Genomic DNA, 15478 nt, shown 5'->3' with positions numbered 1-15478 from the left:
TCGGAACGAAATGTTTTTCGTTTCGGTTTTAGTTTCGTTCCACCGCAAAAAGTTCCGTTCCGTTTCTGTTCCGGAACGAAAAAAAAAATGTTCCGTAACGGTTCGTAATGGTTTTTTGCGCAAAAATTTGAAGTTAAGGTAATCATAAAGAACATTGTATTTGTGATGTAGTGACTTGCCCTCCTCTTTGGAAAGTGGGACAAGGGTAAAACACGTTCTTCAGAGGAGCGGAAGCAACTCTACCACGAATTCCTACCAACTTGCACAAAGCAGTATTAATTTCAAAGTCATAGTATTTATTTTCTCAAAAGACAAATACGATTTTTTTAGTGCGCTCAGTGCTTTGTGTCAAGGGAGTGAGCACGACCTCAGTAGCAGCACGTCACTGAGTGTACTCTCTGATGTCCGAGACCGCTGTTCTGATAAAAGGATCGCCAGGCCTGGGGGGAACACGCAGCACAGTCACAGCGAAAGCTGGAAGAATGGACTTTGTAGAGCCCGTTGTAGATTCTCTTGGGGCAACTAATACAAGTACACATGCAAGGTACCCACTACGCCATAAATCATCGTAATTTTTCTCAAGTAGCGTAGTTCCTACTATGCAATTTTTGTCACTTTTTTTGAGAAACGTGGTACCCGCTACACATCTGTATAAGTCAGTGCACTTTTTCTCTCCCTTAATCCCCATCCCCCAGCGTAGGATAGCAAACCGGACGCGCGTCTGGTTAACCTTCCTGCCTTTCCTTCCTCTTTCTTCTCTTTCAGTGCACTTTGTGCTGTGGCTGATGACGATGAGGAATTACGGCTGAGCACTTTGCAGTGGGTGGGAACTTGCAGTGTTGCGGAATGGGAGCCTCCATACCATTCCAATTCCATTCCGGGGAATTAGAACTTGCCGCAATTCCATTCCTTTCAATTCCTCGGAATGAAAAAACTTAGCCCATTCCCACTCCGGGAATGGCCGGGCAGTTCAATTCCATTCCTGTAATTCCTCAAAGTAGGAAAGGCATCTTGATAATTTTATCGAGTCAAGAATGAACGCCCCATAAAGGTAATGTCATCAGACGCACTAAGAACTGCAAAAGTACGCAAAACACGTGACCAAGGTCCAGTGATTGTAGCTTGCTGACATATCTCGTGCAGTATACAGTAATTCCCATAGGGGCAGTTATTCCGCTACCTATAGTGTTTGCATGGTCAGCATGTTTGAACGAATGGTACGATGTTTTAATATTGTTTAAGCTTAAATGTCTTAATGCTAAAATGACGACATAGCGTATTTTTATGCTGAAAAAAGTAGTATTCAAGAAGACTAAGCCGTTTTACCACGCGTCTGGAGCGGTCGTGAATATGAAGAAAACTAAGATTTGATTATTATAGGGAACAAAACCCTCTAGATCTGATGGTATTAGTTGGAACAGTGCACCTCTCGGGCACCTTGTGCCTTTGCATCGAATACGGAACACTGGGCCGCACTGCTCGTCAGCACTCATGGTTGTCAAGCGCGCCTGGCAAGCATGAATGTGGTGAGGAGAGCTTTCTGTATTCGCCTGTGCGCAGGTATGCAGTGTCTTCGTTGTCGCAAAGGTTATTCACGTGTTTCAGGTACTAAACTGCTTGTGAGATAAAGATCAGGCTGTGCATAGAGTATTCGCCACTTTCGTGTGGGGGTATCAATGCGAACAAACGCGCAGGGGTAGTTTGTTTCTCCCTACAGTACCTGCTGGGATAATGAATTTGTTTGTACACTGACTTATGCCTCTGTTTGTAGTAGGCGCGTTGCCTATAAATGTACCGTGCTTGTAATCAGCCAAGCCATTTTAAAAATACTGTCTTATTGTTAAATTCTAGGCTCTGACTTACTAATGTTTGAAGTTTGAAAAACAGCACGTAGACGAAAACGTGCTCTATTTTCGGAAAAAGACGTAATTCCATTCCCATTCCATTGCGTGAAAAAGGCGCTTAATTACATTCTCATTCCATTCCTCCAAGCGTTGTCCCCATTCCATTCCGGGGTTGCGAAAATGTGGAATGATTTCGGAGTCATTTCACTTCTGGAGTGACAACTCCGCAACACTGGTGGGAAGCATTAAACCACACACTTTGTGCTATTAGCATTCTGTGATGACTGGTTGTTATTTTACTCTTCTGCCACGCTATATTACATTTGTTAACACGATTCCCCACCCGACATGACGCCTCGATAGAGTATTTTTGCGAAGGAGTTACAAGCACCAGCGTGGCATTGTGGTGAAAGACCCGACTGCCACGCCGAGGGCGCGGGTTAAAATCCCATCGAACCCTAGAAATATGCTTCTCATTCAATTTTTTTATTTCACGCGATAGCGGTCACGGACACCGGCGGCGGCGGACAACTATGGCCCCAAAATCAGCTGTTGTTATCTCATAACAGATTTCGCTGTAACAAACTTCAGCGCCGACAATGCCCTCTCCACTTTGGCCTGCGTGGCAGGCGCGCAAAAGTCCACTTGCGTTAATATAAACATCTCTGGTTGCCACTGTTTTCGTTTGTCGCACAATTTCAACATATCTTTGCTTTGGAATTCCTGCCTGAGGTACGCGCTAGTACTGTACCCTGAGATATGCTCACATTGCACGAGCTCAGTTGTTCCGGATCGCGAAGTTTTCTCCTGAACCGAAAAACGATTGAAAAAATTTCGGTTTCACTCCGGAACGAAATTATATATAAAGTTTCGGTTACGTTTTCGTTCCGGTCAAAAATATCGTTTTTTTCGTTTTTCGTTTTCGGTTTTCGTTCCGTTCCGACACCCTGGATTAAACTGTCCGACTCGCCTATATGCATTCAGCGTAACGCTCCGGAAGACCTGCAACATGTTCTGTGTGACTGCAGGCGATATGCATCAGAGAGACAGTCTCTGTAAACGGCATTACATTTTCAACGAGACTCGAGCTTAGGATGCGGCATATTCTCTGCCAATGGCAAAGCGCCACCTGTGCGTTACGCGCCACGAAAGCGCTGGTGACGTTCTTGCGGGTCATGAGCCGTAATGAAACTTTGTGAACAGTGTAATCTATGTGTGTTCGTGAGTGTGGCTGTATGTGCTGTTGTGTGTTTATCAGTGTATCATAATCATCACCCAGCACCTGGAGTAGCATGTCAGGTGAATGGCCACGCTAGCGCCTCTAGCGTTTCATTAAAACATTTCTCTCTCTCTTTCTCCTAAAGATCCACCAGTAAAACAACTGTGCTTGGAGTGACACGAGACGCATTTGTTCCGTTTGTGTGTCATTTCCTTGGTGACGTTGCTGGTGGGTGCCACCCAATAAGCCAGGACTAATGTGTCACTTGCAACAGGGAGTCGCTTATTTTGTTTGCTCGCAACTGATACACTCCAGGCACTTCGCGTCCAGTGTGTCTGCATTAACGTCCCCGGAGAGTTCCTAGTGTTCTTGTTCCATTAGGAGCTCAGCGGGAGAGCGCTTCCCCTAATGGGCCACGATTGCAGAGCTGGAAGTACGCGCATTCAGGCCGGAAGGCTGGACGTGCCGTCGTCCGTTGGCTCAGCGAAGACGGAAGGCCCGGAGATATATGAAGCGGAAACGCCTCGCGCAAGCACAGGACCTCACCAATCGCTCTTGTAGACTGCTCTTCACAAACGACGTTCTTTTGCAGCGAAGCTTTGATTGCGATTGGTTACGACGGAATGTCTCAGCCCTAAAGGTCTGTTCCATAGGTCGTCAACTTAGAGAAAATATTGTCTGGTGCAGTTAAAGTTTTAAGGCATATTGGGCATATCAGCGGCTATGTAGGAATAATTAGGTGCGTTGCGGGGTTTTACCGAAGTTTCGTTATTTGCGTTATATGACGTATTCAGCAGTGCGTCGTTTCAGGACTATAAGGCGCGTTACGTTAGACTTGGAAGAATGCTTCTCTGGGGAGGAACATTGCTGGACGGTGATCGAAACATCTTTATTCAAATCATGGTTCACCGAGCCTACCTTCTGCTCCATCACCTGCATCGTGTATATTTCAGCCAGACTCCATGATGTAAGGGAGGAGCCAGGTGAGGACCGCACGTCGCCTTGTGTATATGTTCAGAAGCTGTTCGGATCATTGGGAGTTTTGCGCGACACAAACGTGAAAGCCGTCTGCGCTTTGACGGCACCATAGACAATTTTCAAATTTGTACTATAGCGTCTGATATTTGCGAACTGACGCATCAAGTTGAAATCTTGTATGCGGTGAAATGTGCCTTGAAATAAAAAAAATATGTTTGGAGGAACTTCAAGGTTGTACTTAGGTTGTGTAGGTTCAAGATTCTATACTATTGAGGGGGCAGCACGAAATTTTCAAACTGCTATTAAATCACTTAAACGCCCCTTTGAGCAGTGAAACGTTTGAATTTGTTGATTTAAGCAAACGGCTCAAAATTTCTGCTTTATGCTTTGCTCACGTGTCAGGCAGACGCTCAGCGTTAAGAAACGAGTGTCGCATAAACCTTTCTAAGGCCAAAAATATTTATGCGAGACGGCTACCAAGCCACGCATCTAGCGCTGCTATGGCACCGGCGCAACAGTTTTGTGCCTGTGCTGGACGCAGAAGCGATTAAAAGGGCACGTGCGCTAAGTGCACGCTAAAAGCTGCATGGAACTGAGAAGCTTCATTTGTGCCTCTAAAACCCTAGGTATCAAACTTTTCGAGCTCTGCTTTTCTAAAACTTGGGCTGCGATTTCTCTCTTTTTTTTTCCTTTTCTTTGGTTTATTCACGCACCATTTTTTGCGCTCGCTGCTTCAGCTTTACCAACTTTGCGAAGTTCCACGAAACTTCCACCACCCTGAAGATTTCAGTATAACTCATTCGCTCGGGTTATGGTTGAGGCCCCCGGAGACCACAGTCAATGAAACGCGACGGTTGGAAGCGCAGCGCTGAAACCGCAGTCGCGCTCCCCGGAAGGGTGAAAGCTCGCGCGAACGGAGCAGGCGTCTTGCATCGCCGTCCTGCGCCGCCTCGCGCGAGCGAGACCCGCCAGCGATGGGGAATCGATTTCACTTTTGTCGGCGTCCAGTCGCCGCCGCTTCTCGGCAGCGTTGTCCGCGCTGCTGCCGGCGATCGCGGCCTTGACTTTTTCGACAGGGTGCGATGGGGTTCGGCGCGTCGAGGTTGAATATTTAAGCACGATCCTTCCTCTCCGCGCACCCCCTCGGCGACAGCCGATCTCACTTGACCCTGGAAGCAGATGTCCGTGCACTCAACCACTGGCGCGGTGGCTGTTTGAACATCCAATTTCCCGCGCATCACCTCATTACCCTCTAACGCACACTCGCGTGATGCTCTTCGGGTTTGTCTTTCTGTGCTTCTTCGCGAGGAGCTTCTCTTTTCAATTTCTTTTTTGACGTTCGTTACTACTTTTCCACGCAGACTGATTTGGATAACGACAGGTATAGTGAATTGCAAATCTCCAAAAAGTTAAATCGAAGTACAAAACATCGCGTTATCCTCGCTCTAAGTAATTAATGTATAAACACATGGGGCCCACCACGTCTGTTCTCCCCCCCCCCCTTGATTTCTCCGCACCTGATGCAATTCTGGTTACCTTAAAAGACCTCTGGAGTTACAGAAACTGCGTCGACGTGAGTGTGTAATCTATCGTAAATATTTAATATTCGTGTGTGTGAAAGGGAGTTGCGACCCTGAAAGTGAGCGCAACGCTCACACGCGACTGCAGTGAACCTGTTCTACTAACGTTCCACAGGTTGCGCGATTTTGGTGTGTAAGGCGCGGTTTTTATCTGCCGCACACGCGGCCCTTAGCCTATACGTGGGATTATTCAGCTTTCAGCAAGATTTGCCATTAGACAAAGGTTGGTTAAATTGAGTGCCGCCCTATAAATGTAGGACTAGCCGTCGCGAACATCGGTGCTTTTATGCGGGCTGTTAAACGCAAACACACCTAATGACGCCGAACATTGAACACTGCTTGTGCACGTGCTGCCGAAAAAGGCAACGCTTCTCGTTTTCGTCTATTCTAACAATAAAGTAATCAAATACAGCAGTACAGTGCACTATAGGTATAGAGAATAAATGTTTTGGGCAAAACAGAAAAAAACAACGAAAAGATTGCAACGATCAATTGCATCCTAATGCGCACATAGGTTAACACAAATAACGCAACAGTACAAACACACTACGTAACCGTTCTACTACAGCAAAAACCAATTTGTTAATAAGATTTTTCAGTGTTAGAAATGACATAATGGTCCTCTTCTCGGCAACTATGTGTATCTAAATGAATCGCGTTATTCCTCCATTATTTAAGTAAACATTAAGAAGAACAAAGCTTTCGGTTTTGCGAAATGGACGCGTTGTGACGGTGCAACGGCAACGTCCGGTACGTCGATTCGCGCTCGCAGGTCGCAGGAAGACTGATAGGGCACCGACTAAACTTTCTGCACGCGTCATGGTCATCGCATGCACCTTCATGCATTTGTACAACACGTGCAGCAACAAAGAGCCTCCGTCCCACCAAATTGAGTGCAGCTTCTATCTGCAGGTATGAAAACATAACTTCGTCATTAATACTTAGTACGAAGCATTGTTTACCTTGTTGTAGCATTTTTGTAACGGTCGCCCGTGATGTGTGACGCAAGTCTACTTTCGGCACTACTAAATTACTCTCGGAGGCGGATATTATTTGTGCGTGTAGCAATATGAGTACGTCATTAATTAAATAGGTTTTGTTAATTCAATTCGAAGGTAATTAGAATTCGACGCGTACTGCCTTTTGCAAACTGTAGACGGGAACATCGAGTATTATGCCCATATGAGAAGAATCCTGAGGAACACGCCAGTTTCCTTATATGCGTTCCCAAAGTGTGCGACGAAATGCATTGATGACCAACTTTTTTAGGTGCGAAGCACCTTAGGGACTCGAACTGTTGGCGTCTAATGTCGTCACGGTGTGTTGTGTAGTCACAGTCCATCGTGAAACGGGTACGCGCCACAAAAATTGGGCAAATCCCACTACTCGCCACCGGTCCACTAAAAATTAAGAAGGCAAATAGCCGACGACGTTAGTGGAGCTGAAACACCCTTCCCTACATGCCGTAGGGAACTGAAACCGGGAATGTATATAGGGAAGAAGAAGATGATGATGAAGAACCTTAGGGTAAGCTGCATTCGGACCAGACGCAGTTTTCCGACGAGGTTAGTGGAACGGAAACACCCTTCCCTACATGCCCGGTTTCGGGCTTGGCACCACTAGTGCCTCATCAAAGAAATCTCTCTCAGAACACTGCATGCTTCGCACCTCCACAGGTTTCACGTTAGTGGAGCTGAAACACCCCTGCCTATATGCTTCGCACCTCCCCAGCTTTTTTAAGCTTTTTTTAGAAGGGGGGGGGGGGGGGACGAGGAAAAGTAAGTAGAAAAACAGTGCTGTTTTACCGCATGTTTGACATGACTTATCTTGAGACTGGTGGGCGTTCAAAATTTGTTTATATTAAGACGCGCCATGTCAAATCGCTGTCCCTTAGTACTGTGCAATGTATGCGCTATTTACAGTTATTATTAAAATTTTGTTAATTTTTCAGTTCCGTATTTTTATTTCCAATGTATACGCAATGTCCACCTCGTCGAGTAGCCCGGCTGGGTGAAAATAATTGTGCTATGTACCACAGACGATTTAGAAAAATATATAAAAAATTAGAGCCGCCGATAACTCTCCATGCATGTTAAACGTATAAGTGACAGTATATGCCAATCTCTGGAATCGAAGTGTATGCGATCGAAGCATATGCGTTGATGTGCGTTGCTTAACTTCCAGTTAGTAACCTTGAAGGCTATATTGTGATTACAGAATGAAAGTCAAGCAGTATGGAAACCCTTCATCAGTATTTATTTCCTATTATTTGCATTTCACTGTACTTTTTAACTGTTACAGAGTGATGCCTTTCAACGCTCATCAATTGAGTTCATATTTCTCGAACAAGTGCTTGTCCTTGAGGTTATAGCGTATCTGTAATAGTTATATTGTACTGAGTGGGCCCACTTCAAAATGTTTTAAAGATGAAATTAGTCATGGTCGTATACGCGATTATAACCCAAATTTTTATGTCAATCGCTATTACGAATCTAGTTCTAAAAACATCATCATTCTCCATCGCATTTTTGGAGCATAACAATCACAAATAGTTGTCACTGAAACGGCCGGCATATCTGATACTCTATCTTCTGCGGGCTCCTTCGAAATGATTGATATCTGGTGGCAATGCCCCATGAACAAACGGAGATAAAAGAGGGTCGAATGCGGGTTTCCTAAAGCCTTTCTGGCTGAAGAACAGGCCTCCATTATAACCATGTCACGCCTGGCACCAAGTGGAGCCCCATTCCGTGCAACAAAGTTTCCTTTGGCTCGGATAGCTTTCGAAAGATGATAGGCGCACTCACGAAAGCTCAGCCATCAATCGGTTTCGTTGCGCAGTATCCGATCAGACGCTGTTGGACGGATAATACAAACGCGGTTCGATGACCACCGTATATACAAACCGAAGCCTCGTCTCCGGAAGCTGGGTATCCGGAGGATGACGAAACTATGGCATAGGTCTGGCGTGGCCGCGGTATATCGCAAACCTTTCTGCGGCGCGCCGGAGGGGCCTGCACGCTTGACGTTCTCATTACGAAGCATCTTGGTCAGCACACGGCGTGAAGCATCTCGCAACTCTCTCGCACTAAACGATTCGTCTTCTCGTCTCTTAAGCCTTTCCGAAGATGCGGGTGAACGACCAGGCGAGCGTCACGCCGCAACTCGCCTGAGCAGTACGCGTCACAGGAGCACAAAGACAAGTGCATAGGATGAACCATACAATGTTTGCTCACCATCTGCTGCGACTCTTTCTTGGGACAACTAACTCGATAGATAATCGATAGAACATAACTTCAACTATCATGCTTCGGTCAGCTAAGAAATATATTGAGTATATTTTACTTATATATCTCCCTCGAATCTGGACACAGGCGGGACTTCGCGCCTCAAGAAATCAAAACGAGTGCAACGTCAACTCCTATATCAACACGCGTGTTGATATAGGAGTTGACATTCCTCGCTAGCTCTGATCTCGCCAAACTGTGCAAATGACGCACCAAACAGCGTGTGAAATGTATACTCGTGCAACGTCCGGCTCAGAACAAAGTCAATTCGCCGTGTCCACGCGTACTGGTGGACGCGTAGTCAAATCAAAACTCTTTCGGTATGATGTTCACTTGGCGCTGTTTCGATGACGTGTCCTCACTCCTTTGGAACTGCCAAACTACAGCCCAATCGACTCACACAGGAGTACTCGTCAGGCAGCTGCAGAAGGGATCACCTGTCGAATGGGCGCTCGGCGCGCTGGAAATCATATCGCTCGGCGCAGTTTCAAATAATAACAATAATAATAAAGAAACAAACAGCCGGACCGATGCGGCTTTCCGATGTGGCTCCTCACTCATCCGGCATCGACGTCCCCTGGATCACCAGATGCCAAGCAAGCGGGTGTGCCGGTCTTGAGAGGTCGCGCACCCGACTCAAGTGCTCCATCAAACCCACGCCGCGCGGTGGCCCGGTCCATCGCGTTGCCGCGGGCACAGTTCGATTCCATAGCCGCGGTTCGTTAGTCGACAGGAGGCTGAGATGCCTCCGAAGTTTCACAAACCCTTTGTACGGGGAGGTCAACGTTCGCGCTTAATGATCTTTCTTGCTTCCTTTTCGGTTTTATTACTTTTTTTATTGCTCATAAGCTTTATTGGCGTCGCGCACTTTTGTCTTCACCGAGAGGCTTCCATTCTTATTTCAATTAAATCCTGGGCTTTTACGCGTCCAAACCACTGTATGACTTTGATGGGGCCACCTGGGTTTCTTTAACGTGCACCTAAATGTATGAACATGGGTGTTTTCGCATTTCGCCCCCACCAAAATGCGGCCGCCGTGGCTTCCTTGAGCTTAGCAGCTTAGCAGCTCAACTCTACCGCTGGGCTACCACAGCGTGCTTCCATTCTTAAGAGCTCTTACAATAATGAACCAATATATTTCTTTTCAAGATCAGTAATAGACCCTGAAAATTCTTGACATGTTCGTGGCATTCAAATTGCCCATGCCTTAAACGTGTTCACAGACCTCAATTCCATAGTTGCAATATAACCAAGGTCGAATAATTATGTTAATCCTGAGCGTTCTTTAATTAATTAGTTAATAAACGAATATCCATATCCCAAATTCAGTGCTGTCAAGCACCGCCGGCAAATAATTATCGCGATAAAACGCATGGTCATCTCCATTGATATTTGCTAAAAATGACTCTACTCACTATAACATCTTGGTAGAGCTTACCGTGAAAAAGAAGAAGCTGGTAAATTTATTCCCAACACTTCAAATAAGGGGAAATATATGTTGGGCTCTCAATAAGTAGCCCTCGCTTGCCTCTTGGCAATAATTACCGAGAGCAGCATCAACATCTGCCTCTGCTTAGGCAAGCACAACGAATACAACTCGAATTCTAAACTGGGATTACTGTGCACTACTAATGACAGCGCATGGTCGGCCTCCGCTGGAGTTAGCCTGCACAGATTCTTTTCGTTTTAGTTTTCGTCTTTTCACTGCTTCGGTCACTCTTCTTTCCCTCTTCGCTGTATGCGTGCCTTTTAGTGAGTGTGCTGCGTTTCCTCCTGGTATGACGCTTTGATCTCCTCGTAAAGTTATTCCTGGCTTAAGGACGAAGCAACTTTTTTTTTATCAACAAGTATTGTTTCATCAACAACACGATCATGTTCATGGACGGGCAAAATTGGTGAGAAGCTCCAGCTGGGCGTAAACAAACCCACGGGGTTTGAGGAGTGCCGTGGTATGTGCCATATGACGTTGATTCCTGATGTTTAGTTTCACCAAATGTTAATGTGTTCCTTTATCGGGTGATAGACTCAAGCCTAACTGTGGCGTAGCGATACAAACAAACGCTGATTTGTCAAAAACAAAGCGTTAAAACTGACTTCTACTTCGAAACGTATATATATATATATATATATATATATATATATATATATATTTGGTCACATATATATATATATACATTTGGTCACATATATATATATATATATATATATATATATATATATATATATATATATATATATATATATATATATATATATATATATACATATATATATATATATGTGACCCGATAACGTTTAGCTTGAGACCCGTGTACTTAGATTTAGGTGCACTTTAAAGAACCCCAGGTGGTCGAAATTTCCGAAGCCCTCCATTACGGCGTCCCTCATAATCATATCGTGGCTTTGGGACGTTAAACCGCAACAATTATTACTGATTACGTTTAACTAAATTTCCTTTACGAGCCACTGTATTCCCAATTTTAACTGTTTTATGCAAGTGTACGGAGTGAAAGACGTTAACCTGATACATCAAAATTCTAATTTGTAGAAGGTTCTATTCGAGGTAACGTCAGTACAAGATATTCAAATTAATCCGTGAGCACGCGCGACAGTTTTTCTCAGGCATTTGTCACAAACAAGATGCGTATATCACAAAGGCACTGAACTCGGCACAGATATCTCAGGGCACCATCGGGCTCTTTCGAGGCCGTGAAGCATTTGGACAAATAAAGAAGGTCGACCACTTTCAGGCGTTGTTATGGCTTCCTTCGCGCAAGCAACATGTGGGGGAGATTGATCGTCTGTTTTGTGCACTGGTCTATACAAAGCCGGCTGCTGCAGCGGCATGACAAGGCAGCACAATCGTTTTCATTTGCGCGGGAATGTTATTTCAAGATTACATATTTTTGTTCAATTTACAGTACGGGGTGTTCTTTTGTTCAGTTGGAAAGCTCGGTATAAAGTATGACGACAAATACCAGCTGCTGCGCTTCGCAATGACGCGTATGCAGAACAGTTGCGTATCTTTGTTTGTCTCCATTTACTTATGGCGACGGTGAGGCACGCTCCCGATATTGTGCACATGTAACTGCGGCTTCTTGCGGCACGTTTAGCTATCTAGAGACCCCATTTCGGAACTCTTTATTTTCCTTTATCGCTGCCAGTTTATAGGTTCAGCCACCATTCGGATCATCGTGCCTTTCTTAACAAAGGGGAAAAAATGCCTTCTTTCACTAGCCGGCCCATTCTTTTCCCTAAAGTTTATTTATTTTCCTTCACTACATGTATTGCGTCTATGAGGATGGTGTGGTTGAAAATGTCATCAGCAATTTCAGCCACGCATAGGCTTCCCACCTTGCATATATACATAAACATAGCCTACCCTTTCGCCTTGTTTGTCGTACTTGTATGGAATTATACCAGAACATCCCTTTTTTTGACAAATACCTTTGGTACTCTTCTACTGAGCTTCACGTGAACCTGCGCGTCGTTCTTAACCTTGTTTTTTTCTTATTTGTTTGACATCGAATATTGAACAGACTGCCGAATTCGAGCGGATTCGGCAGTCTGCTCTAGCGAACGCACCCAGACAGTACTGACCACTGCGACTGTAAATAGTAATGCCATCGTTCCAATACGTGCCCTCGACATCGTCAGTATACTGCCTCGGAGTACGCGAATTCTGTGCATAAGAAACGGCGCACTTAATCCTGAAGGCCCAAGAAAGTAATATGCCTTAGCGGGTAACTAAGACGGCTGAAAACGACTGAATAAAAGCAAGTGTTACCTGCAGAGATGTGGAACTTGGTAGATGGCGACAACGTGATATGAGGAGCGCAACCCGACGAAAACTTGACAGCCTTGTAAGGGCGCCTAATACGCAGATTTCTCCGGGCGCACTGAAGTGGTCGCGGGCTCTGCACGGAATCACTGGCGAAGCGCAAGCGAGTAGGGGCGCTGCGCACAAGTAAGCACAGCGCAAAGAAAATCGCGGTAGAACGCCAAATGCCCCTGATGACGCCGCATTTCTGCAGCGCGACAGTACGGAGAAAGTTCAATTTTATGTTCTTTTTATTTTATTTTCGAAACTGCGCGCGACGATGAACTACGTGAGTGCGGTGATATTCATGCTTTTTTTATTTAATTGTGCTTAACAATGCACAAAAGCGCTTATAAATCGCGCACCTGAAGACAATACAAAAAAGTCCGGTCAACGTTCAGGGATTCCTCACTTTGTTTTAGCCCACCTACATGCTGCTGCTACTACGCGTATTGTGCGTTGGTGACAGTTACAGCTAGTATCGTTAACTGCGCCGCTGTCGGATTTGCGTTCGTCTTGCCCAACCCTCCTGCGCCAGTGTCTACTGTTAAACGCTCCTATTGCGGCGGGAAATTGGCGCAAAAGGCTCCGCGAGAATAGTCAGAACAGTTATGATAAGCGAAAAACCAGCGAAAGCTAAGACGCAGGATCAGAAGGAGGCACGCACACACAGTCTCCGGACTTACAACTGATTTATTAACTTACAACTGATTTGGCCTTCGCTGGTTGTCGCTTTAAACGTAAACCAACCGGCCCAGCAATTCACTTTTCTAAGTTGACTTCGCAAGCATGCCACCACAAGATGTCACCAACCATAACAACTAAACGTCTCAAACCGTCGCGCCTCTATTTATGACGCCAGTGGTCAGAACCTACGCTGCTGTCTGCTCTTTACCTGTCATTGAAACACTATGATTAAATGCTCGATATATTTCTAGAGCAGAAGCTTCTAAACGGCAGCAGAAGGCAACAACAACGAAGAGATACTCTTGAATGAACTTATTGGCGCCGTACGAAGCTAGAACCAAATCAAGACCATAATAAATTTTCACGCGAAGGCTTTCATTATGATACTGTAGATGCCTACTAGACCCGCCTTGGTTGCTTGACTGACATGGCGTCCTGCTACTAAAAGTGGGGTTGTGGTCTCAGATACCGATCATGTCGACTGCATGCGCCAATGCAATTGGAATGTGAAAACGCTGGTGTGCTGAGATTTAGGTTCTACTTAAACTGCCCCAGCTCGTCGAAACCTGCAGAGCCTTCCGCTACAGACTCTTCCACAGCCCATAAGTAAAAATTCGACAGATCCCAAGTCTTGTGGGAATCGGTTTCATGCTAAGCAGTCGGCGAGTAATTATCTATGCTGAATTTTTTTTGGCTTTGAGCCAAGCGTTACGAGGTGGATCAACCTGTTTTTATAAGTATAGTTGTGTGCACATCGTGAGCTTACCAGGAACGTCGACTACACTGGCGTTTAAAGAGTCACTTAGGCTCTGACGTAACGTCAGCACTCACATTAGAGCACAGACGTCAGAATTATACTGAAACGAAGTGCATTTTGCGGTGCGAGGATGTGAATATCACACGTAACACGTAACTGATACGTATCACACCTGATACAATAACCCGACATGACGCCTACGTCATTGGAGTACATAGGTAATCTTTATTGCTTTGTTATAAAATTAGATAACCAGCAGTGCAACCACAACTGACGTTGCGCCGACATTACTCCTGCATAGGGTCTTTTTCCAAAGCAGTTTCAAGACCTGGCGTGGCTCTGTGGTAAATTCTTTACTGCCATGTAGAACGCTTGTGTTCGATTCCTGCTGGGATCCTGATTTTTATTCTTTGTGTTCGTCGGGTCAACGCTGCCGATGTCGGTTTTGTTTAACGCTCTCGCATTTAAATTAGTATGTCTGTTCTCGCCGTTCCTGGGTAGATATAAACTGTCAATCATCTGTGGCGCATATCCGCATATCGGGACTCGTGGTATACGGGTATGTGCCACACGTGTCTGGAGGAAAGGGTTCGACGAAGTGTGCGACATGATGTTCGCGTTATTCATGTAATGGCCAGACAGACATATTCGTCAAACCCTCTTACCCTCCCACACCAATTTTGGTCTACACCGCGTTAAGGAGGCGATCACGAGAGCACCCAGACGTAGGCGGCTAGATAAATAGATAGATGCGTAGATGGAAACGCTCAAAGTGCCTTTGGTTCGCTAAGAAATGTTTCTCGCTTAAAACTTCCATAGGCATAAAACAGCTTCACCATGTCCATGTGAATTCAACGAAGGGGAACAAGCTGAGGTGAAGTGAGGAAAAAGGTTCGTTTAGGAACAAGGAGTGTGGTTTATGAACGCAAAGAATAAATAAAATTAAGAAGGGCAGCCTTAATACAATATATCTTTTGATACCTTGGCTCAGCTATACTGCGAACGGTATTTACAAGCCTCAGAATATTCTGCAAGAAATTGAGAACCACCTTGTGGTTCATATGGAGAACATGGAGAGCACCAATACCAACAAAAAAACACATGAAAGGCGCTCCCCCGCGCTCAATCAAAGCTTGCAGAACGCATGCAGGAGCGGACACGTGCTGTCCGTCGTATCATCAATTTGCAAGCAGGACATGCACACACCCACATGGTGAGCACTTCGCGAAGTGCCTTTTAGCGATATCGCATGCACTGCTGGGCCATTTCTTTTGCGCATTAGCATTAGGAACGAGGGAATTCCATA

The 15478-nt window shown here is 45.4% G+C and overlaps 1 protein-coding gene across 7 annotated transcripts in view; it reads right to left on the bottom strand.

Moving 5' to 3' along the window:
- LOC119377718 (uncharacterized) overlaps positions 1–15478 on the bottom strand; it is a 191769-nt gene that overhangs the window by 12402 nt on the left and 163889 nt on the right. The window contains exon 1 of one of the 7 annotated variants that reach the window (XM_037647086.2): positions 12696–12925. The exons of the other annotated variants lie outside the window; for them this stretch is intronic. The gene's annotated coding sequence lies outside the window, so the exon portion shown is untranslated. Of the gene's footprint in view, positions 1–12695; positions 12926–15478 lie in introns of those variants that run through there. 7 annotated transcript variants of the gene reach the window in all.

The sequence above is a fragment of the Rhipicephalus sanguineus genome, chromosome 1 (genome assembly GCF_013339695.2).
Source record: "Rhipicephalus sanguineus isolate Rsan-2018 chromosome 1, BIME_Rsan_1.4, whole genome shotgun sequence".
NCBI lineage: Eukaryota > Metazoa > Arthropoda > Arachnida > Ixodida > Ixodidae > Rhipicephalus > Rhipicephalus sanguineus.
The sequence above is the reverse complement of the archived record's forward strand: the minus strand, read 5'-3'. Positions and strand labels throughout refer to the sequence as shown.